Source organism: Taeniopygia guttata, chromosome 2 (genome assembly GCF_048771995.1).
Source record: "Taeniopygia guttata chromosome 2, bTaeGut7.mat, whole genome shotgun sequence".
In the NCBI taxonomy this organism is placed as follows: Eukaryota; Metazoa; Chordata; class Aves; order Passeriformes; family Estrildidae; genus Taeniopygia; species Taeniopygia guttata.
Window position 1 is genome coordinate 58874685 of NC_133026.1, and position 22533 is coordinate 58897217.

At 35.4% G+C, this 22533-nt stretch overlaps 2 long non-coding RNA genes across 3 annotated transcripts in view; one reads left to right on the plus strand and one right to left on the minus strand.

Moving 5' to 3' along the window:
- Positions 1–22533, plus strand: part of LOC116807831 (uncharacterized) — a 70265-nt gene that overhangs the window by 22341 nt on the left and 25391 nt on the right. The window contains exon 4 of the long non-coding RNA XR_012053853.1: positions 15230–15405. This is a non-coding gene — a long non-coding RNA (uncharacterized lncRNA). The remainder of the gene's footprint in view (positions 1–15229; positions 15406–22533) is intronic.
- The window catches only part of LOC140682308 (uncharacterized), an 84173-nt gene continuing 64468 nt past the window's right edge, over positions 2829–22533 (minus strand). The window contains exons 5-6 of one of the 2 annotated variants that reach the window (XR_012053852.1): positions 6136–6198; positions 2829–3275 (exon numbers count right to left, since the gene is read on the minus strand). This is a non-coding gene — a long non-coding RNA (uncharacterized lncRNA). The remainder of the gene's footprint in view (positions 3276–6135; positions 6199–22533) is intronic. The other variant, XR_012053851.1, reaches the window with a different exon arrangement.

Genomic DNA, 22533 nt, shown 5'->3' on the forward strand with positions numbered 1-22533 from the left:
TGAATATTGAAAATATATTTTTTCTTCTTTCTTTACTTTCCATCTTTTAACTGTTTGAAATCCTATATAACTAAAAAGAATCATTTTCTCTGGGTGACATCACAGAGTGAGGGTAGAGAAAAGAACAATGAGAGTTCTAGCATTTGTTCTATAACCATGAGTTTCCAAGTTCTATAGTTGTCTCTAAGTGTGTGTCCTTTCCAATTTCAGCATCTCAGCATCTCTTAAGCTTCAATCATTTTTACAGCTGTATCCCTGAACTCATCTGCCCACAAAGTTTCCATCTTCTATTAGTCATCTACAAATATGAGGGCATCCTGAGGTTGAAGGCAAACATTTATTTTCTAAGTTTAAAAATATGTCTTTCACTATCTTGATTTGCAACGGGAGGAAATTTTTTGGTTACAAAGGTAAAGTTGTCCATACTTTTAAATGTAGACTTGGAAAAGAATCACAGAAATCTGAAGAGCTGGATGAGTCAGTCATTGCTATTCTGTTTATTCAAGGGCTATGTATGGTTTTCAGTCAGATAAAGGAAACAGGCTAGGGGGTTTTAGGCTAGACCTGCAATTATTCATTCTGATACTTTGCTATAGCAAGGGTCTTAATGTAGGAATATCTTAACAAAATCTGGGAGCTGAGTTCCAACAGTACCAGGGCTACTCCTGGCTGGTGTGTTTAGAAAGCTGGCAACAAACAGAACTGCAGCTGAAGCAATGACTGTTGCAAAAAATACCAAGAGATTCGATGGAGGTTTCAAAGGTCTGGGGAAAGCATACCTAGCTCCACATATGTACAAGGCACATCCACTTCTCTGTACATAAGCCCTGATTATACTGCAAAATTGTTCATATGATCTGACAAAGTACGGGAAGGGGAGGTTTCTGGTACCCTGCCCTGCACACATGCAGTAGTATTCATGTTACACTGTTATGTGTTAACCTTATATGTAAAATTTGGTTATGCCATTTTGAAATTAATTTTATTATTTGCACCTCTTTTTCTGTCCAGCCAGCTTGGTTAGATAAATGATTTCCCACCTGAAAAGTTTTCCTTACTTCTGTTTCAATCCTCCAAAAATAAGATTTTGGAATGTTAACTAGGAAAAAAAAAAAAAAAAACACCAAACCACCCCAAAACTCCACAAAAGATATTGCAAAAGAATGGTGTGAAATCAAGAATAATTTGATAAGTTACAAGTCAAAAAGGTATTCTGTTAGACACAAAGCCTTACTGAACATCCTGTTCAGCTGTTCAGGTTTTCAGTCAATGAAATAAATTGTCGGGGTTCTTGTGTATTTTCTTTATCCATAAAGATGAAGAGATGCTTTGGAAATCATCTCTTCAACATGAATCTCACTTTTATTTTACTCTGATTTTCAAAGAAATAACCAATTATTACAGGGCAAAGAAACGAATTATTACAAGTGAAAAACTGAAATCTAGAGAATATAAATAGTGGCTCATTCCATACTGATGATTCCTGAACATGCCATATTTTCCTAATAATGTGATAGCTTTTTTTTTTTTTGTTTGACACAGATTTATTCTGAATAAATTTATGTATTAGCTTCCTCAGTCTAATATTTTTCATGTTGCTCTCCTTACTAGCATATTTCTTTCTAAACCTTTCAAATACTGATTTACAAATAATGACCAAAAAAAATTAAAGAGGACTAGCTGAATAGCTGCCAGGTGGTTTCACTTGAGAAGAAGGGGAAAAAACTCTTAAACTGGCTATTACTGAACTTCTTCAGTTAATTGGAAGATGTTAAAAATCATGCAATTTGGCTCTTGAAATGCACATGAAATCATTACTAGAATGGTGTAAATATTTATAATTGCATTTTCTGAAAGCAGTTAGAGTAAGAACAGCAAATTTTGTGAATTCTGAGTAAAAATATAATTGAATAACTATGTGAAACGTGGATTCAAGGCCATGAATAGAAATTTCATACTGTTGTTAAAAAGTAAGATTCACATTAAAAAAATCTGTTCTTCCCTCATTTTATGGTTGAATACAAAGAGGGTTTTTAATTTCATCCACATCTTCAAGTATCTTTTAATTTGAAAATGTATATTTTAAGGTCCACAGAATATTTGGAAATCCCTTTGCTCTTTAAAATCCTCTCTAAAAAGATGTTTTGTTTTCATATATCCTTTATGGATATTTCTTTTATTTTCCAAAATAAAGCTTGACATATATAAGACAAAAAGAAATCAACATGCATGCTCTTAAGTATATTCTATATACTTGTACAGAAATAAACGGCGGTAAAGGCAAAGAATTAAAACATACCTGTATAATCTTATGGCTGATATGAATGAACAAACCCCCCAGTTTTATGAATACACAGGAATTTTCTGTTCAGGAATACCTATTCAAGACAAATTTATGGATTCTATGAACTATTATAGATCCATTTGTTTTATTTCAACTGTTTGTTTGTTTGTTTTTTGTTTGTTTGTTGTTTTACACAGATGGGAAGATAAAAGTCATGCAGTTTGTAGCTTATTCTGAGGGGAGTCAGGACCAGCTAGGAACTGGACACTGGTCTCATTTTATTTGATAGAGGTCGAGCTCACAGTCTGCTTTTAATATGTTTGTTTATCTTACATTTACACATATTTTAAACCAAAACAGTAACATTAGGAAAACTAAAAAAACGTGTTTTAAGGAATCCCAATGCTTTTTTTCACTATATAAAAGACCAAAAAAAAAAAAAACCACCCAAACCAAAACCAAAACAAAAACAAATTAACAAAAAAATACTCAAAAAAACCCCAAAACCAGCTAACCAAAAAAAAAAACTCTCAACTAAATCAAATCTTGCATACAAGCTTTAGTTTAATAAGATTGCATTTTAGTAAAATTATAGCACCTTCAATGAACATCTAGAAAGCAGAAATTATTATGAGAGAAGTGGGGAAACATTAAGAACTAATTTTCAACTTTAACAACAATGTTCCATGCCTGTATTTATATATGTATTCATTATGTATTTATAACTATTTGTCTATTGTTATCTTATATTTTTCACAGCAAGATGCTTAATTTTTTTCTATTTTATTTTAAGTGCATTTATTAAACATCATTGGTATGGCATTGTGAAGTACATGTCTACATATATTTCAACCCAAATAGTGCTGCAAACTTGAGAAAAACTGTGAAAGTATGGATTGATGCTATAGCACTTGCTCCACTCCTACCCTGAGCCACTCTGGCATACTGGTACATTTGGCATTCTGCTTGAGACAGATTTTCAGCTTCTGATCTGTTGAAAAAACACATTCAAATGAGTTTTAGAGAAATGTGTGATTAGAATCAGCAGTATACTGAGTTTTGTGCATGTTTAAGATAAATCAGCCCCCCCATGACAGTGCTTCATAGCCAAACCTTTGGTATTTTACAAAATCTGTGTAGATTATTTATCAAGCCTTTGGGGAAAAAAAAATAAAACAGCCTATCCTGAAAACTGGGATTGATCTTTGCAATTATAAACAGTCACAGCTTGACAATATACTAGTCTTGCATTTTCAATTTAATTTCTTATTGACAAAAGAGTAAATTATACCAATTTTCTTTGTTACTGAACATTCTTATTTTGGGAAAAAAGCCAACTACCAAAAAATTAGATTTCAAACTTACGTATATATATTACGGGCAAATACTCTTTCAATATGAAGTTATTTCACCCATGAAAACTTCTTTTCAGCAAAAATAAAAAATCTGTATAAGTGTAAAAAGTTGTAAGAAACATTCAGGACATGTACAGAATATATGTTCACATTTACCAAGTAATATGTGATAATTTAAGGCAGATACCTACACACGTCAATAAATTATTCTAAGATATATAAGTTCAGAATATAGTATTCTTTCCATCTGTTTCAAAGAGATTAGTAAATTCTTTTTTAAAAAAGTAATTAATATTAGTTGTGGTTAATGACACTCCAAGGAGAAAAATGAAACTTAAAACTTAACACTAAAAATCAATGTGCAGGTGAACTTTAACTGTCCCTCTGCTGGAAAAAAGTATAATACACACACACACACACACACACACATATATATATATATATATATATATATATATATATATATAACAAGAAATTATAACATATAAAAAAGCATTTCCAATAAAATTTGTCTTACAATCTATTTTTTTTTCAGAGATAGGAGAAAATTAAAACTTTGTAGCAATATGAATGCAAAACTGTCAGAAGCAGCTGAAATTTTTAATACATTTCAGTGCACTTCTTTATAAATATGTTTAAAATCATATACAGAACAGTAGAGGAAGTTCTTTGCACAAGCAATACCTGATGTTGCTACTGTTCAAATGACTCCAAACACAGGCTATTTTTGCAGATGTGGACTCAACAATTAACTGTCTCTATATAGCTATCAAAAATCATACACCATAACTGGCTACATTGCCTGTTTCTAGAAGCCTTTTTTTTTTGTTTGACTCTTATTTTCATGTTGAGGTAGTATCACGTGTGAGCAGAATGCTTCCAAATAAGCATGCTGAAATCCAGACCTGTCTTCACTGAACTTTGTCCCAGAATTCAAGGGAATTGACATTCCAGTAGAACTTTGGTCTTCCTTCCGTAGGCAAATGCCAAACTACAAATGTTCACCTTTCTTTACAAATTCAGATCTAATAGATATAACTCATACTTCAGCTGATGCCAAGGAAATCCCTGATCAGTCCAACCTCATTGATTTTTCTGAATTTCCATTAAATTCACAAAAATTCACATTCTTGAATTCCATTAAATTCACAAATTAATAAGTTTTATATATTCAAATGGGAAGAAAAAGTAAAAAAATACACATCTAAATCTTCTGCTGTTGACTTAGTTTTAATGTAAATGTATTTATATCATCATAAAAGTAACAAAAACTTTGCTGAAACAATTTCTGTGGAAAATGAAAATTAGAAACAATTATGTGTTTCTTTTCTTCAATCAGTGCTTATTAATTGGCATTAATAGAAATTGTGTGCACACTCAGAATAGTGATTAAATCCCTATGCAACATAATGGCAGCAGAGCTTAGCAATAAAAACAGTTTTAAATGAAAATTTGTAGAATATTACTCCTACATGGAATGATTATTAAAAGCATGTTAAGAAAAATATTTGCATATTTTTACACTGATTAGTAAGACAATACATTAATAAAAACTAAATTGAGGGTTTTTTTCCTCTCGAAGAGCAATAGCCCTTTCTTGAACACAAAAGAGTATATTTTAAATAATCAACAGTGGACTGTAAATCTAAGTATCAGCAAAAATCTGCTCAGTAGCAAAAAAAAAAAGTCAAACAGCACAAAGCTGCTTCTTCTGTAGACTGCTCTTCAGCAGCATTTTTCCCTTTATATTACAGTTGCTTTGGTGATCTAGCTCTGTAGTTTCGTGGGAAACCTCACATCCTGCTACTCCTGCTCTCCCCTTCACTTTCCAAAACTTAGGAAAAAATTAAGAAAGAAACACAACTGTAAGCCCTTTGCTTTTCATCTGACACAGGTACTAATTTGGTAATTTTCTCTCTGTATCCTTTGCACTTTGTTGTTAGCATCAAACATGTTCTTGTATAATGGCATTTTTAAGGCCAGACCTGCAGCACATGCAATTTTGGCTCTTAGGGCTGCTAATTGTAAAACTGGGGAAAATAAAACTAATTATCTACAATACTGTAAAGTAAGATTTTTAAATTTTTATGGTGGCACTGCCATGTAAAACCTAGTGATATCTGTGGGGTTAATATTCTTGCTGTAAGTCAAAGGGGAAGTACCTACAAGTTCTCAGTAGAAAGATGAAGTCCTGCTCAATGTTAGGTAACAAACGTATCATGGTTGGGGCACCCCAGGAATTTGATTTGGATAGGGCTGAGAATACAACTTTGTCTTTTCACAAAATTATTGCTTCATCTTGGAAGAGACACAATTAATGATTTCATAAGTTTGGGGTTTTTCACTCACTGCACACTGCAAAGCACTGCAGTTGCTTTTGCTCAGACCTAAAAATTCCTTAAATTCTGGAAAGCATTCACTTGCTTGATTTCAGGAAGAGATTAATGCCTGTGAACAGACAGTTCCAGTGGAAAGCATGGCATAGCTAAGCAGTACCTTGGTCCGCAGGTCATCACAGCCTCTTTTGCAGTGGTTATTATCTGTGTAGCACTTTTCATCCTAAAAAGGATGAAAATATAATAATCTTCCCTGAACTGCTATGAGGTAGGCAAACATTGTTAATGTTAACCCTATTTGATTAATGGGAAAACTGCACAGCTGGGTATTCTCGGTCGTATTGAAGACACAATTTCACCTATGGAATGTAAAAGGTTTGTTTACATGTGATGTTTGCACCCCTTTCACCATATAAACTACCAGCTCTAGGGTGGGCATAAGTGAACTGGTATAAAAAAATTTCTACCAAATAGTTTATTCACATTTGATTACTATGGCAGGAGAACTGTGATAGCAATACAGCAGAATCCATTCCACTACCTGTAGTGATTGCACTATTATTTGGTTAAGAAGATATTTTACTTAACTTTAATAATTTTGTAAATATAGAGATGTATGTAAACCTGACCCTTAAGGAAAAAATAAAAACATAGCAATGAAAATGTTAGACAGCTTTAGTACTTTCCTGTCTTTACTACTCTTCTGCTTGCAATCTAACACCACTTTGTTGTAATGTGTGCTGTGTCTCACTGTGTCTGCATTTTATATGTTTTAGAATAAGCAGGTAAGGACACAACCAGCTGAGTCAGTTTCATGCAACTGCTTTGACTGCCATTGTATTTGAACAAGCAATCTGTGCTGGTGGGGGGCAAATACATTTGAGGATTCTGATTGTCTAGTCTCAAGTAACCAGAAAAGAGTGCCCACGAGCTACCTCCGAGTTGCAAGTAACAGCTCCAGTTGCAAATAATGTGTTTTGGGGAACTACGGGTAGCTCTATATAGTTTATATAAGTATTACACTAGAGCTAGGAAAAAAAAAAAACCAGGAAGGATTGTAGTAGATTCTTTGGTTCAGCCTGCAAGTATATTTTAGAACAATTATCCTGCTTGCTCATATTATTCAAAAATTACGAAGGAGAGGAGTAGCCTTCTGTAGACAATATGACTCCTTTGCTTTTGAATAGCCTTGATATCAGTAAAGCATTTCTTGGTAAGGTAAAGGTGGGAGACTTTTATACTGCAACTAGTTCGCAGGTCATGTGGATACCCTGGCATGATGATGGACTCCTGTAAAGACGTCCAAACTAAGTCCAGCTTCCTAATACCCTGTGCCTCTATTCTATCTTTTGATGGGAATCCAACAGGGGGAGGCAAGAGGCAGGCATTTGGCATACTTCCAGACCTTGCCCTGGCATGGAATCATGCACTGATGTTCTACAGTTTGAATATAAACCTAATGACCAAGGAGCCAGCAAACTATCTAAACCCTTCATCTCAGAAGTCACAGTTCCACATGGCTCCACAGCTGGCAGGCAGTTTCAAAAGTCTCAATGCTGAAGGTAAATTCCTTCTAAATGAAACCATTTTTGTCAGAAGAGCTATACCTACCGAGTTCTACCACTTGTCATCTTGCCATATGTCACTGTTACAATTTTATTATTAGAACTGCATGAAAAATTAAAATTCGTTTCGAAACTAAGAATATTATTAAAATGTTCTTAGTATATATTTTTAACTCTGAATAAACAGCTAACTGAAGAACCATGTCCAGTTTCCACAACCTCATTTGAAAATTAAATTTTGCTTGGTTTTGGATTTTGTCCGAGTTCTTTTTCCAGTGTGGTAATAATAGAGGATATCACAAATGAGAACAATTTTTTCTTACTCTTAAGCATTTCCATTAATTATTCTGTTCTCTATTAGCATGACTATTTAGTGGTCACAAGCATTTTTGAAGACACTGACATGTCTGAAAACAATTATAAGCTTTAACTTTTGAACAGTAATGATGCTCAAGATGAAAATTGCTCTTGACAAGAAGATGAACATTCATGACAAGTTCTCCTTGAAGAACAGCTACCTTTGATAGAAAAAAATTCTCTGCCCTTTTCTAGTATTTGAATTACATGTTACTTTCAATTTTTTGTCATATCTGGATGTCAACCAGTTGGCTGCCGCCCACTTTCTGTTAGCAGCTTTCTGTATTTTCTTAAGTCATTTTCTCGGCAAAATTTCGTGAGTGATTGAATTCTTATCAGAGAGGAGAGAAAAAAAAATGTATATTTCAAATAATCCAGTTTCCCTTTTGTAAAGTAAAGCAGCTCCTGTTCTGCTAATCAGTACTGCAGAGTGCAATAACAGATGCTTTCTTTACCACTTTGCTTACTGAACTTCAGCTACTGCCTCAAGCTCAGCTTGAGACATTAATAGAGCAGGAGGAACTCCAAGAACAAGGCTGCAGCAATACAAACTGTCCTTAAACTTAGTGGTAGTAGGGCTCGAAACAGAAATGTGGCCTTTAACCACCATTTTCTGCTAAAATGAGTCATCAGTTGCTCACATATGCATGGAGCTAATGGACAGATACAAAAGCAAGTTCAGAAGTCAATAACTGCAATATCTGCCTTCTCAGCTTTCAAATCTAGATGTGAAGTAAATTAACCATTTTAATTATTTTGCATTTTTACACTAAATATCATTTAAAAAAGAGAACGCATGTTTCACATGTCCTCAATGAAACATTAAATAAATAACTTGCTTTGGAAATTAACTGTGCTTTTCCAGACTTATGAAATAGTCCAGTTCCAAAGACTTTTTTTCCCTCCTTTTTGCCCCATTTTCTGGCGCATTTTATCAAAATCTTAAGTTCAAAGAATACAAGTACAGACAACAGCACAAAAAGATAAAATAAAATTATTTAAGGCTGTAAAAAACCTACCCAACCATAAAGTTCAAGCCTTAGAACTTATCCTGTTCCAAGGAATATTATTCAGATCTCTATGCTGCATAAAATTGTTACCTCAATGCAAGGCCATTGCAGTTTTTTTCATGTGTTTTCCTCCTCAAAATGGATTGTTTCCAGTTGTTTGTGTATGTGTACTGAGGCAGCCAAGTTTGCTTGATCTGACTTTTAGACAGTTGTTAAATATATGATGCCCTCCATCCCACATAAAAAGGAGTAGTTACAAGAAACAAATATGCTTATTTCAGTATTCATAGCAATATCAGACTGCACATTCCAGGAACTATTCGGTTTTTTGATAGCACTTTCATTCTCCTCTGAGTTTTTCCAAAAGCAATAAAATGCAGTTTAATTGCAAGCACATCTGAAAATCCATTTATACAGTATAAAATTATTTTGATTTTCTTTTTTAAACTAGAAAAACCATATCAGTACTAAAAAATGGCCTTTTAGAAAGGCAGCCCAAATTTTTCACTTTTTCACAGCACCAGTATTCTTCCTGTTGGTGAGGAAGTCAATGAGATTCCAGAACTCCAGACTTCTTCCAGAAATTCAAAGGGATTTTTAATCTATTAATTGAAGGGTGCAATGCTTTCATTCTGAAAAATTATACAGCAATAAAACACCTTATTCATCTTGCAAAACTGTCTACTTTTCATAGAATCATAGGATGGCACAAGTTGGAAGTTACTGCAAACATCACCCAGTCCTAACCCCCCTGCCAGGGTCAAAGGCACCTTCCACTGTAGAAGATCACTCAAAGTCCTTTCTAACCTGGCCTTAAGTTTGTTTTCTCTACCCAATGCCAAAATTTTTATTTCCAAACGCATTTGAAAATGTTTCCACCCTTCACCTGAGTGAAACTCAGAAACAGAGGAAGATATTTGTTGAGTTGTTTTGAGTTGCTATTTTGTTTGTTCAGTTGGTTAGATTTTGGTATTTCAGCAGGTTTTTTTGCGGGGGAGGAAGTTGATTTTTGGGGAAGTGCAGAACAATTCACAAAATAAGTAAGAAAATAATTCCCAGTAATCTGGGTACCTCTATGGAATAGAAGTATCAAAGTAGTAGGATTGCAGATCAATTAATTTCTTCAAATATACACTTATATGGTAGATTTTTTTTTTTTTTTAATGGATCATTCCAGGTTTTTTTGATAAATAGAACATACTGAAGTTTCCTAGGGACTGTTAATGCAAAGTGAGGAAATGTTTAGAACAACTTGGCTATTCTCTGCCCCTGGAAAGTTTATAAGCCATGCTCCTTATAATACCAGAATATTACAATGAGCAAAAGAGGTATTAGAAAGACAGTGAGAAGGAGATAAAGTGATCTATCATTCTTGGATGATGTTTTAAAAATTTTTTTCTGTAAATCTATTTAGGAATGAAAGAAGTTTTAGCTCTTTTCTAGGTCCTTGGGAGGCAAGAGAGAGGCCAGCATTGTCAGCAGGTATGAAAAATCAGATGACATACAGGGAGAGACATGTCTCGATCTCTGCACATGATGAAGAGCAGTAATGAAGAGCAGTGATGAAGAGCAATGGATACTTCTCTATTTCAGTCTTGAAGAAGAACAGCAAAGCCTGTCTCACTATCTGTGTTTCCCTTAGTTCTAGTACATGGAATATTTTATACAATATAAGTTTTTCTGAGATTTCTCTGAAGCAGCAGTGACCTCACTAGCTCTCCTCTGGAGCAAAGCCTAACAATATAAACCTGTAGTTCCTGTTCAGACACTGCACAGTAAATACTTGAATATGCAGAAAACCCCAAAATATAAGAAAAACCATAGACTTCATAAAAGATGTATGGCAGCATAAACATTTATTCCTATCGCCACTTGTGAGGGACTGATGAATGCTAAGATGAAAATGTCTCAATGTTGTTTGAACTTCATTTTGAGCTGCTGCTGAGAAATCTGTTTTACTTCAAGAACTGACATTAAGTGCTTTAGTTGCCACTTCTATATTTGGAAAAGTACTGGCAGCAGACATGAAAAGGAATGTTTTGGGACCCATGGTGGTCATGGGAGGGAGGACTGAGAGAGGCTCTGTTGCTGGGTGGCTCTGCTCAAAGGAAGATTTCTTTGGACAACCCCCTTGAGTGCAGAGGGAGGCTCTGCTGCCAGGAGGATTTCTTTGGGCAACCTCCCTTGAGAATCAATAATTTCTTTGGACGACCAGGCTGTGGGAGGGGCTAAATTGTATATAAGGAATTATAAACTGCATCACCTGTCAGCCTCCTGCCCCTGCTTGTGCACCAGCCACCCACTGACTGAATGAATTGGACCGACAGGACACTGTTGGATCCATGGAAGTAACTCACTCTCTCTCTCTCAACTCTCCAAAATATTGCTTCTTTTCCTTCCTTTATCACTACTTTTCCTATCACTTCTGCTAGGGCCAATTTCTGTATTAATAAACTGTTTGTGGATGTAGCGTTGATCTCGTTTGTGTCTAATTCTGCCACAGGAATCAGAACCTACCTGGTCCTCTCCAGAGCAGGACATGGACACCACTGTAAATAGCAAATATAGGTACATGTTTTAATGTTATTGGATAATCAAGAAAACTAAAAACAAACTCCAGAATACTTTCCTGAATTTTTAATACTATGATGCCTATTTTTGTTTTCAATATAGCAGTTCTTTATATGCTGGTAAAGCGTAAACTTCGGTCACTTTCCTTTTAAGTCAAGTGATTGTTCACTTGTTGTGAACAATCACAGCAGTTATGAATAGATGTGGAAGTTTGGATAAGTCCCTGCCTTTTGCCCAGGTCTCCAGCAGCAGGCAGTACCTTTATTGAGGTTGCCAGCACCCCAAAACCCAATCTCATTCACAAGTTGTGATGAATAATGCCTGATTCGGTCTATTACAGAAAGAATTATTTATTTAATAGACACAAAACTAACAGACATAAGACTTAAAACAAACTATATGCTACACAAGAATAAGGACAAAAAATGAGACAACTAGTAGGTACATTCAGCTCAAGGTTAAAGGTACCATTAATTTTACAGCTAGTGAAGAAATAATATAACTTAGGATTCAATGTGCCTTACCATCCAGTTATTGATGAGGCACAGATTGAGATCCTTTCCCTCAGTTCCCAGGAAAGTAACTGTGGAATCTGTGTCCAAACTCCAGAGAAAAGTCTTAAATATTTGTTAGGGCATAAGAGCCTTCTGCCTCTTTGATAACTTGTGTATCTTTTCTAGTTTGTAAACAGTGTCTCTCAGTCAAGGATATTTCTTTTATCTGTTCCTACATCTGTTCTCCAGACTTCAATGTTGATTCTTAGCTGGGGCCTGAGCCTTTTCGGCATTAGAGATAACCCCTTTCTGGGCCTTTCACCCTGGGTTATCTCTTCCATATCTGCACCAACTCTCTGTGGTAGAGGGGGGAGGACACATCCTGGCCATCACAACCAATAAGACTGCTACTTAACACTCGTGTAAAACCATCACTGCATTTGCAAGGGATTATTTTTTTGTGTTCTTGGGGTTTACTTTTCCCCAAGGTGGCAATCAGTTCAGGCTGCTGTGGCTTTTGCCACTGACTTCACTTCCAAGTTAAAAATATTCCATTTGGTCAGGTTTCATGGCTATGTTGCTGCTCCACTGTTGAGAGCCAGCAGAGCTGTCCCAATGCCTGAGGGAACAGTTGCCTCCCTAGGGAAGTTATTTTTTTCCTTTACACACAGAAGACTGAAGTGAGAACAGAAAGCCCATGAAGAAAAAAACCTCTGTCTTTCCTTTCTGCAACATCTGATGGATAAACAAATTGTGAGGAAGATAAATTATAAAAAGGTGGTAATATAACCAACAGCTCATTCCAAAATTAGGTACAAACTCAGGATGAACAACATCAGGTGGAAGTGGGTATGATTTTATGGCAGTGGGAATGAATATGGGCAAGCCAAAAATAACCCTGGAACAGTATAGTAACCCAGTAAAGGTAAATGCTATCAGAAGTTTCCTCATGGCTTCACTGTTTCATCAGGAGGCAGAGAAAACCCATAGGCACTCTCTCACTGCAATTCCAAACAGGTCCTCCTAAGAGTTTTAACACAGTTAGAAAGTCTGAGCTACCACTACTCTGGAAAGGTTAAAATCCTCTTTTTCTGTTACGCATCATACCAGAGGATAAAAACAAAACAAAACAAAAATTAAAATAAATTCATATTTTCAGACATATTTTCAAACATCAGTGTTTACAACATAAAGTTCAATTTAACTTCTCATCAGAATAGATTTTTCTTTTTTTCTTTTTTATTTTTTTGGTGAAGTATCATTCATGTTTCATTCAGAAGTTAGATGAAAAACAAAAGCACTCAAAAGCAGAGTAGGAGTGGAAGACATTAATATGGAAAGATGTTTTACTCATTTTGGATATTTTCCTTTGTATATTCACTAGAAACTAAGACATAATATGTCTCAATTAAATCCACCATACTGCATACTCCTTCTTGTGTAGCATCCAGAGTGTACTTAGATGTTGCACTAGGAAAACACTGAGCTCCAAGTCATGCTAAAACTGTGATTTTGAAAAAATTATGACTCCAGAATGGTATTCTTGCCCCTTAACTTTAGTCATTCCAGAATTAGTAGTTTTAGTCTTCAAAGCTTCTTTTTGCCTGGAGATAATACTCTTGAGTCTTGACTAGTGTAGGAATCTCAATAACTAAGGCAAGAAATGTAACTTTAAAGCACTAAATTTGGTAAAATAAAGACATATGAGACAAAAACACCTTGTATATTTTTATGGGGAAGAATGTTTGATTTCGGAGGCTACTCATGTTATTTAAAAAATGACAGAATTACAATGATTAATGATTAATGATGTAAGAATGAATTAGCTACCCAAACCAAAATATGCTGAAGTTTTCTGGTTTGGTTACTTTTATTCACAATTCTCCTTTATTTTGTTGGAAGGAGAGGGTAAAGGAGGAACTCTAATTTCTTATTTTAAAGAGTGATGGATATAATAAAATCCAGGTATTTCTAGTACTTTAAACTTACTGTAAAATTTTAATATAAATTCCTTGTAATCAAGGAAGGAAAAAAAAAAAACAATAAGCTATTAAGAAAAACAACCAAACTAAAGCAAAATACAGATTTGCATTAATTTCAGTAAAGTAAATTTTCAAGGAAGATCACACACATTTTTATAGTTACCAGATGCAGTGATATTTCTGTCTGGCAACACTACCCTACATTAAACCACACCTACAAAAAAAAATCTCTTGTTCTGTCACAATTGCAAACCTGTTATAAATTGAGGACTATGTTATGCTATTTGATTATGTGGTACCAAAAATGTTGGAGTTTTGACTGTATTACAGGCAAAATATTCCAAAACTTTGCAAACATTGAACTTCAATGCTGAGTTCTGTTTCTCTAAAGAAAAGTCTAGTCCCAGTGCAAGGTAAGAATTATCACAGTCAAAATTTATATAATTTATCCCTATGGCACAAAGAAATTTTCATCTATATACACTTTTAAGAATTAGAAAGATAAGGATCCTTTGCATATAACATTTAAGTTTTTATGATGAAAATTATTAACTAAACTTTGCCTGTTCAGACTACTGGGTGTTGAAAATATAATGCATACACCAGGTTTTTTTTTGGAGTAAAACACATTAAATAAGTAATTAAATTGTTGGAAGGAAACAGATTATTTTTATTTTATATAACTTAATTCCCTTTTAGAAGAAATCTATTTCATTTTAAAGCAGCCTGCAATCAAGTTTAGTGTTGATGAAAAAATCAATCATTTTAAAATTATATGGCTGAAACTGTAGGAATGGGTGAAAGTCTTTTTACAGTGTGACTTAGCTGAGTTAGAAACACAAATTTGTACCTCAGCATAGTCATGCTTAGAGAAAAAAAAAAAGCTCATGCTTCAAGAAAAGATGAAAACTCATCCATGATGTTGTTCATCTTCTCAGAAGCATGTCTCCTCTCCTGTAGCCTTAGCAATGCAGTAGCACTCCTTCCCATTCCTTGTACTCAGGTACTCTACAAATAAAAAATCTTAAGACTTTCCTTCTCTGCAGCCAGTCATAAGACAGTAAAAGGTGATGCAGTTAGGTGTAAGCCTGGGCTGAGGGGTTTAATTTCAAATCCATTAGCTTTGCCATCTGTTTCATCTCAGTAGTACAAGGTACTGAAAGATGGGGATCTTGAGTTCATGTTGTTAAACAGTGAGCCATTGACTCATAAACTTACCACCATTCATGATAAAATTCATTATTAAATTAACAGCAAGACCCTTCTACTCCCCAGCTAGATGCCTAGGTTCTACATAGGAAGATCTATGATACCTGCATCCTTTGAAATGGCTCATCCCAATGAGAGGAAAGGATAAGGTTTCCTGCATATCTGGCCGTAAATGCTGGACAGCATCTCCAGAGCTGGGCATGACAAAAAGAAAAGCAATTCCTGTTTGATGCAGAGTCCAGGTAAGAGATTTGGTTGTGTCCAGTTGCAATGCACAGATCTTGATACAACTCAAGAGTTCTGGGCTTCCCAAGAAGTATTTATTTTTGGTGGTTTTCTTACTGGTACTTCCACAGGCTGAATGAACACAAGTAAAACCCTGCTAAACCAGTTTGTGAGTTATGGCTAATCTGACTAAGGGGCTTGTCCCAGGTGAGCTGTAGTTAAACACCTGGAGTTGACTGCCATGCCGATCTGGGTTTCACTGATCCAAGTATATTTATTGCCCGGAGTTCTACATTGGAATCACCCTCGGCTCTTTCTCTATAGTCATTAAAGAGAAATAAATGCTTCCAGAAAATAATTAATGTAATGCTATAGTAGGCATCTCAGTACAGATAAATCATGCTATTTCTCTTTGTTGACATCAAAATGGATTTATTTCAGCAGGAAAAAATAGCACATCTCACATAAAAACTAGCAGTATTTTTCAGATAACTGCTAACATTCTAAAATAAAGAGTTTAAGACTGGTGTGTGTTTTCCTTACTCACACTACATAGATTATTTAACCTCTGCTATTCCAGTTATGGACTCAGAGACTTATGGGGAGGCTTTCCTGTTTGACACCAGAGAAAGAGAGCTGGTGTTTCCCAAGGCATGAGGAGCCAGGTCAGGAGGGTGCTACACCCTGCTGCTGCTCTTGACTAATCTGCTCTCCAATTAGATTTTCTTTGTTTCACTAAAAAGATGATTGTTCTTGGGCCTCAGGTGTAACTGGCTAGTAGATCATGCCTTAAATTACCTATGAAAATGTATGCAATAGGGATCAGTCTTCAGTCTTGCATAGTGTGGATGGGCAGGTGTGGGCTCTTGAACAAAGAGGGTTTCCTTCCTGTTAGGATATCAATAATGGTGCACAGTATTTCAGATTATTTCTATGCTTGAGCAAAGCTGAATAGCTCACTTGAAATAAACAAAATATTACATTTCCTGACTTTTAGTGCCTTTAAAACAGATAAACAGCAAATTCAATTCTGACACATCTTTACACACAACATGAGGCAGCAGGAGCCAGTATTCCAGAATAGGAAGTTTAGGCTCTTTCATTAAGCTTAAGAAAAGCTGAGTTTGCTCAGACTGCTTAGAGAAGAATCTTGTAGGTAGATATACTATTATGCAGTTCTGTCTTCCTTACAGGGATCCATGGATGTCATTAAATGGATGAGGAAACCTGTTTTAGTAAGCTAGAAGTCTGAAAAAAATAACCTTCCAAGTACTTCACTAACTTATTGTTGCAACAGCTTTAAATTTAGTCACTGTTAATTACTGTGGTTGCACTTCTAATATTCTTTTCTTTTTACTACAACTTTTAGAAAATAATTTCCTCTTAGTTCCGAATGACAAAAAACACCCCACCCCCTTCCCCATTTTAGATGACTTTATAATGATTAATTTTCTTAGAATATATATTTATGCTGAGTGAGGAGAGGGTGATACTATATATTCATATCACATACCATTTTTGTCAAAAAGATTTCTTGGAAAAGTAGAATGCATTATTAATTATAAGTCCCTACAAGCAAGAGTGTTTCTGAAGGTGTTTTTTGTGTCATTTTTTTAGATGTGATAGAAAGATTTTTTTTTCAGTTTTATAAGTTTGTACAGTTATTCCCCAATAACAAGTTTGAGTTATTGCTTCTGTCCGTAGATGTAGTTTGATTCACATCTATTTCCTTTCTGAAATCTGTAAATAGAATTTTTTTTTCTTCAGCATTAATTGGTCTCTTTTTTTTTCTCACCTAGCAAAAAAAAGTAGCAGGGTATTTTTAGCTTTTTATTCAGTCTTCCCCTTCCTTTAGCATGTTGTTTGAGCTCATTCTCCTCTGCAGGACACAGCAGAGTATTCCACTCTTGCTTAAAGTGCGCCTAAACAGTCACTTGTATGAATTGTCTCTGAGAACTCCCCAGTAAGCTGAGATCATCTTCCAGTTCTGGTCTGAAATCCAGACATAAACATGTCCATAATGCATTTAAATTTTGGCTTCCTGTTCTTTGTGATAGCGTGATAATAACTCACCCATGTAATAAATCTGAGGCCTGCCAAAATGTATACTAAATTATGTTATTTTATTCCAAAAATTTTGTTTATTAGTAAATTGAGAAAGTGATAAACATTTTATGGATTTTTTTCTGGAACAATAACAATGGCCCAGTAAAAACAGCAATTTTGGGAGGCAATTCATGAAGGGAAAAGAATATTGAAATGAACCGGGAACATACTGACCCCAAACAAAATGGAAAGGTCATCCAATCTTCAAAGAGCTTATAGACTATAACAAGAAGTAACAGTGTGTGACAGTCAATCTGAAGAGCACAAGAGAATGAAAGATCTTGGTACAGCAGAAGTATAACATTTTCATGTTATAGAATCATAAAGTAGTTTGGGTAGGAAGGGACCTTTAAAGGTCTTCTAAGTCCAAACCCTCCTCTACTGTGCAGGGACATCATTGATTAGATCAAGTTGCTGAGAGCTCTGTCCAGCCTGATCTTAAATGTTTGCAGGGATGCAGCATCTACCACCTTTCTGGGAAGCCTGTTTCAACACTACCCTCAGCTGTTCCCCAACCTTCATTGTAAAAGTGTCTTCCTTATCTCTAAACAGAGCCACCCTCCTTCAGTTTAAAACCTTTATCATTTGGCCCTACTAAAAAGTCTCTCCTCATCTTTCTCATAAGCTTCTTGTTCATTAGAACTGTCTTTAAAAAGAAGGATCTTTAAGGCAGATTTAAAGTATGATAAGGCCAGATGATTATGGACTATTTCAATAGAAAGAAGATGTAATAGAAAATTATTCTGTAGAAAGAAAATAGAAATTTTACTTTTAAATAAATCAATACTTGGAGAGCCCTGGGAATGAAAACAAGTAGTATGTTTGACATAATGAAAACACAACAAGTAGAGAAATGGGCAAATGGGAAGCTGGGATTAAATTCTATAAGTGGCATTCTGAAGGAGGACAGTTGAAAATTATTCTGTTCTTATACCTGTGAAAGGTGTTGCAAGGAGATGGCAAGGTGCCATTTTATCAAAACCTAAAGCTGAAAACAGTATACAGAAAGCCTGTACATATCTAACACAGCCTTGATTTGTGTATGATGAAATATGTCCAAATCTGATTATGTCAAAGGAAGCGTTGAAGCATGAAGTGAGGTGAGGGATAGAAAGTGGATTGGGAGAAAGAAGGAAGTCTGAAGTGTTAGTTGTTTATGTTAAAGAGACAAGATGAGAATTTAAGATAGTCTTTAGGAGCATGGAATTAAAGCAGTTCATTGCCTGCAAAATGTTCAGAGTTAAATATGCATCGATGATTGAAGTTAACTTAAGAAATATGGAGAATGAAGAGTTGTGACTGAACTCCAGGAAACATGGGAATTTGAAGAAGAAAAAGTCCTTGAAAAGACTCACCAAGAAAAGAGTTACTAAAAACCTAGGGGTAGGCACAGGAAAGAGCATAGGCTCAGAAGTTAATGTAATACAGAGAATATCTCATGGAGAAAAATATTATTAACTGTCAAGGATGTTTGATGGGCAGAATGAGCAGGGTGATAGACAACAATTCTTGGTATCTGGCTAGGAAATGACCATTTGAAAATCTGGTACAAGGGTTTAAGCTGAGAGCAAGATATGAAGTCTGAGAAAGGGATGAGTGAAGCTGTAAATGAGATGTGAAAACCACAGAATCAGGAGGATACATGGAGGAGAGGCAATGCAATGTCCCTGCTTTTGTACCCATCATTCCAGAGCAGCAGCTGGAAGAATCTGGATGGCCCAGGGGCATGGGAAGCACCACAGGACTTGCTCTACAGCTGCTTTAGGAAGCTCTTTCTCTCACACCACTGACAAACATGTTCACAGCTAAGAGCACAGAAGAGATGATACCCACTGCTGGATGCCAGGCAGTGAGAGGTGCAAAGTGTCAAACTATTGAACTTTACAGAGGGTGGTCTCGACTTTGACAGAGATCTCCTCTCCAAAGCTTTCTAAGAGAAGTGCAGAGTAGTGTATTTTGAGAAAAAAAGTGAAAGGGAAGAGGAGATAGACAAGGATTTGGAGGAGGAGATTACAGCCAAGTCAAGAGTAGATAATAGGTATCTGCTTATTGTGATGTATTTCCAGTGCACTGCTCGGCACTCCTGGTGTTTCAGCTCTGTCATACTCAGAGCACTTTGCCATCTGCACAGCAAATGGTGTGAAAAGGTGTTTAATTCAAAGTGGCAATCATACAGTACTGTGAGTAAACAATGGACTCAGCAAGAGGGAATAGCTGGTAGATATCATATATTTTTGTACCTCCAAAAAAGTTTTATGAGTTGATTAATGTTAAGACCTGAAATTCTACTTGGTGTTGACCTTTATAAATACCTTGTAATCTCCTTCAAAAAAGTTTCATCATCTGATAATACCATTGTTGAGAGATTTCCTTTGATTTTTATCCCTTTATATCCTTAAAATACAAAAATAAATGGAATTGTAACTCTCTTCATCCACATGTAACCCTGTATACAGCTGGTTTATTTATTTTGCTGTTTAGTGTTGAAAGCAAAAGTATTGAATTCTGTCCGCAAGATGTAAAAAATAGCACGTGTTTGTCTATACACCACATTTAGACATTGGGATATCATAGACATCTGAATGTATCTTGCTGTATTGCCACAGATTCCTGAGTAGTATCATTCAGGATTAAACCTGACATTAAAAAAACCCCAAACATATTTGCTATTTAGGAACTAAAGTCTGAAAATATTCTCCAATCCCTTGAGTAAAATTAAGCTATGTAATTTTACATATTTATAGGTTGATATTTAACATACTTTATTTACTGCAATTAAAATTTTAATTATACATTAATATGTCTATTTTTCTTCATATTTTTCACATTCTTTTTCATTATGCTTCCTCTTCAGTTTATCTTCATCTTTTTGGAATAATTCCACTACTTTATACCAGTTATTCTCAGAATCAAGTAAACTTATTGTTAGCAAGTACATTATTTACACACCTAGCCTGAATTATTTAATATCTTGATTCTTGGGAATTAATACCTGGATTCTAAAAAGTTGCATTGTGCTAATTAGAATTCCACTATAGCATGTTATTAAATTTCTTTTTAAAGTTTTAATACTTAAATACTTTTGAATATAATTTTTTTCTTTCAAAAGAACACAAAAACCAGTCCCATGACAGAAAGCTACACATTTTATCATCTTAAAACAATAGTTTTAATAGTTTAAACCCAGTTGGCAACTAAGCCCCACACAGCCATTCCAGCCATTCCTTCTCTGGTGGGGTGAGAGTGAGAATAAAAATGTGGTGAAAGTGAGACAACTCATGGATTGAGATAAAGACAGTTTAAGAGAGAAAGGAAAAGCCACACCCACAGCAAAGGAAAACAAGGACTTGATTCATCACTTCCCATGTGCAGCCACCTCCCAGAAAGTCAGGCTCCATCACGCCTTAAAGGTGACTTGAGAAGACAAGCACCATCACAATGAACATCCCCTTCCTCCTTCGTTCTCAGCTTTGTATGTTGAGCATGACACCAGGTGGTCTGGAATATCCCTTTGGGACCAGATGTCCCAGCTGTGTCTTCTCCATCTCCTTGTTTACTCCCAGCCTCCTCACTGTGGGCAGTGTGAGGAGCAGAAAGGGTCTCGGCTCTGTGCAAGCCCTGCTCAGTAATAACTAAAATATCTTTGTTTATCAACACTGTTTCCAGCACAGATGCAAAACCCAGCCCCTTGTTAATTACTGTGAAGGACATTAACCCATCCAAAACTACCAAAGGCTTTAATTAAATGATTAAACATACATTTAAGAACTTTAGTTCAGGCTCTTTTTAAATCTTACTCATTCAGTATTTTCTTACAAGACTCAATGTTGTTTTAGATGTGACTATGCAGGACATAGTGCATATTGAATACAATTCAGCAAGCCTCACTTATTTTTCTCATTTTATAGAAAAAGATGTGATAAGATAAATTCTGACAATTAGAAAAAAATGTAGTTTTTACTATAATTTTTCTCTATTTTTATATAGACCCCAAGGCTGACCTTGAAAGTAATATTATGAGGCCAAGAAAAGTATCACAGCACAAAATTTTCCTTAGGAGTGCTACTGCCACATTCATGACGATTTCTCACTTCATGCTCATTGTTGCCACCTATCCAAGGTCTCAACAGAAAGCAAATACTTTTGTTTCTTATATTGCATTCCAACTCCATTAGTGACCCCACTAATCTATCTCGAAATGTATAGGAACTGAATCACTGCTTTAAACAGCACCATTCAAACATTTCTATTCCATGTCATAAGTGGTAGAGTGTGTTGTTCCAAGTAATCAGGGCACCTTGAATCTGGAGCAATGATTTCTGCAATGAAACAATGATTTTGAAATGGATTGTTGAAACAATTTCAACAATGATTTCTGCAGGAAACAGACCCTATCTGAGACTTAGCTCAGCTTACCAATCACACATTTCCCTAGCATTATTTTTATGAGGAAACAAGAAACACTCATTACCCTGATTTTGGTCCCTGACAATAAACATTTTTTACGTCTGAGAGTAGGTCACCTCTATGTGATCTCTATACATAAAAATGTGCCTGAAGCACACTTCAGATTTGTACAGAACAACCTATATTTTGCCCAGTATATTTACTTGATCTTACAGGGGCATTTAAATGTATGAGACCATTTGCTGTTTCTTGCTGAGATTGCCTTGTAAATCATACTCTTTGTTTTGAGAGGTTTTATAGGCCATTTGGGGGTGGAAGTGAGGAATCAATAAATAGCGTAGCTATGTACGTGCAGTATGGTAAGGCAAATTGACTGAAATTCTTAGACTGATGTAAAGAGATGAAAAGTACATGAATATACTGTTGGTATGTCTTGAAAATAGACTAGATTATTAAAGCTAACAGTATTGGGCAACAAGGAAACAGCAATTAATTTAGCCAATTCCTACTTCTGCTAGCAGAAGCCCAAATAAAAAGATGAACTGAACTGTGGAATAATTCCAGACCACAGCCTCAACCCAGCCATCTGTGTTCACAAATCCAAATCAGAAGTGTGACTTCAGCTCCTCTGA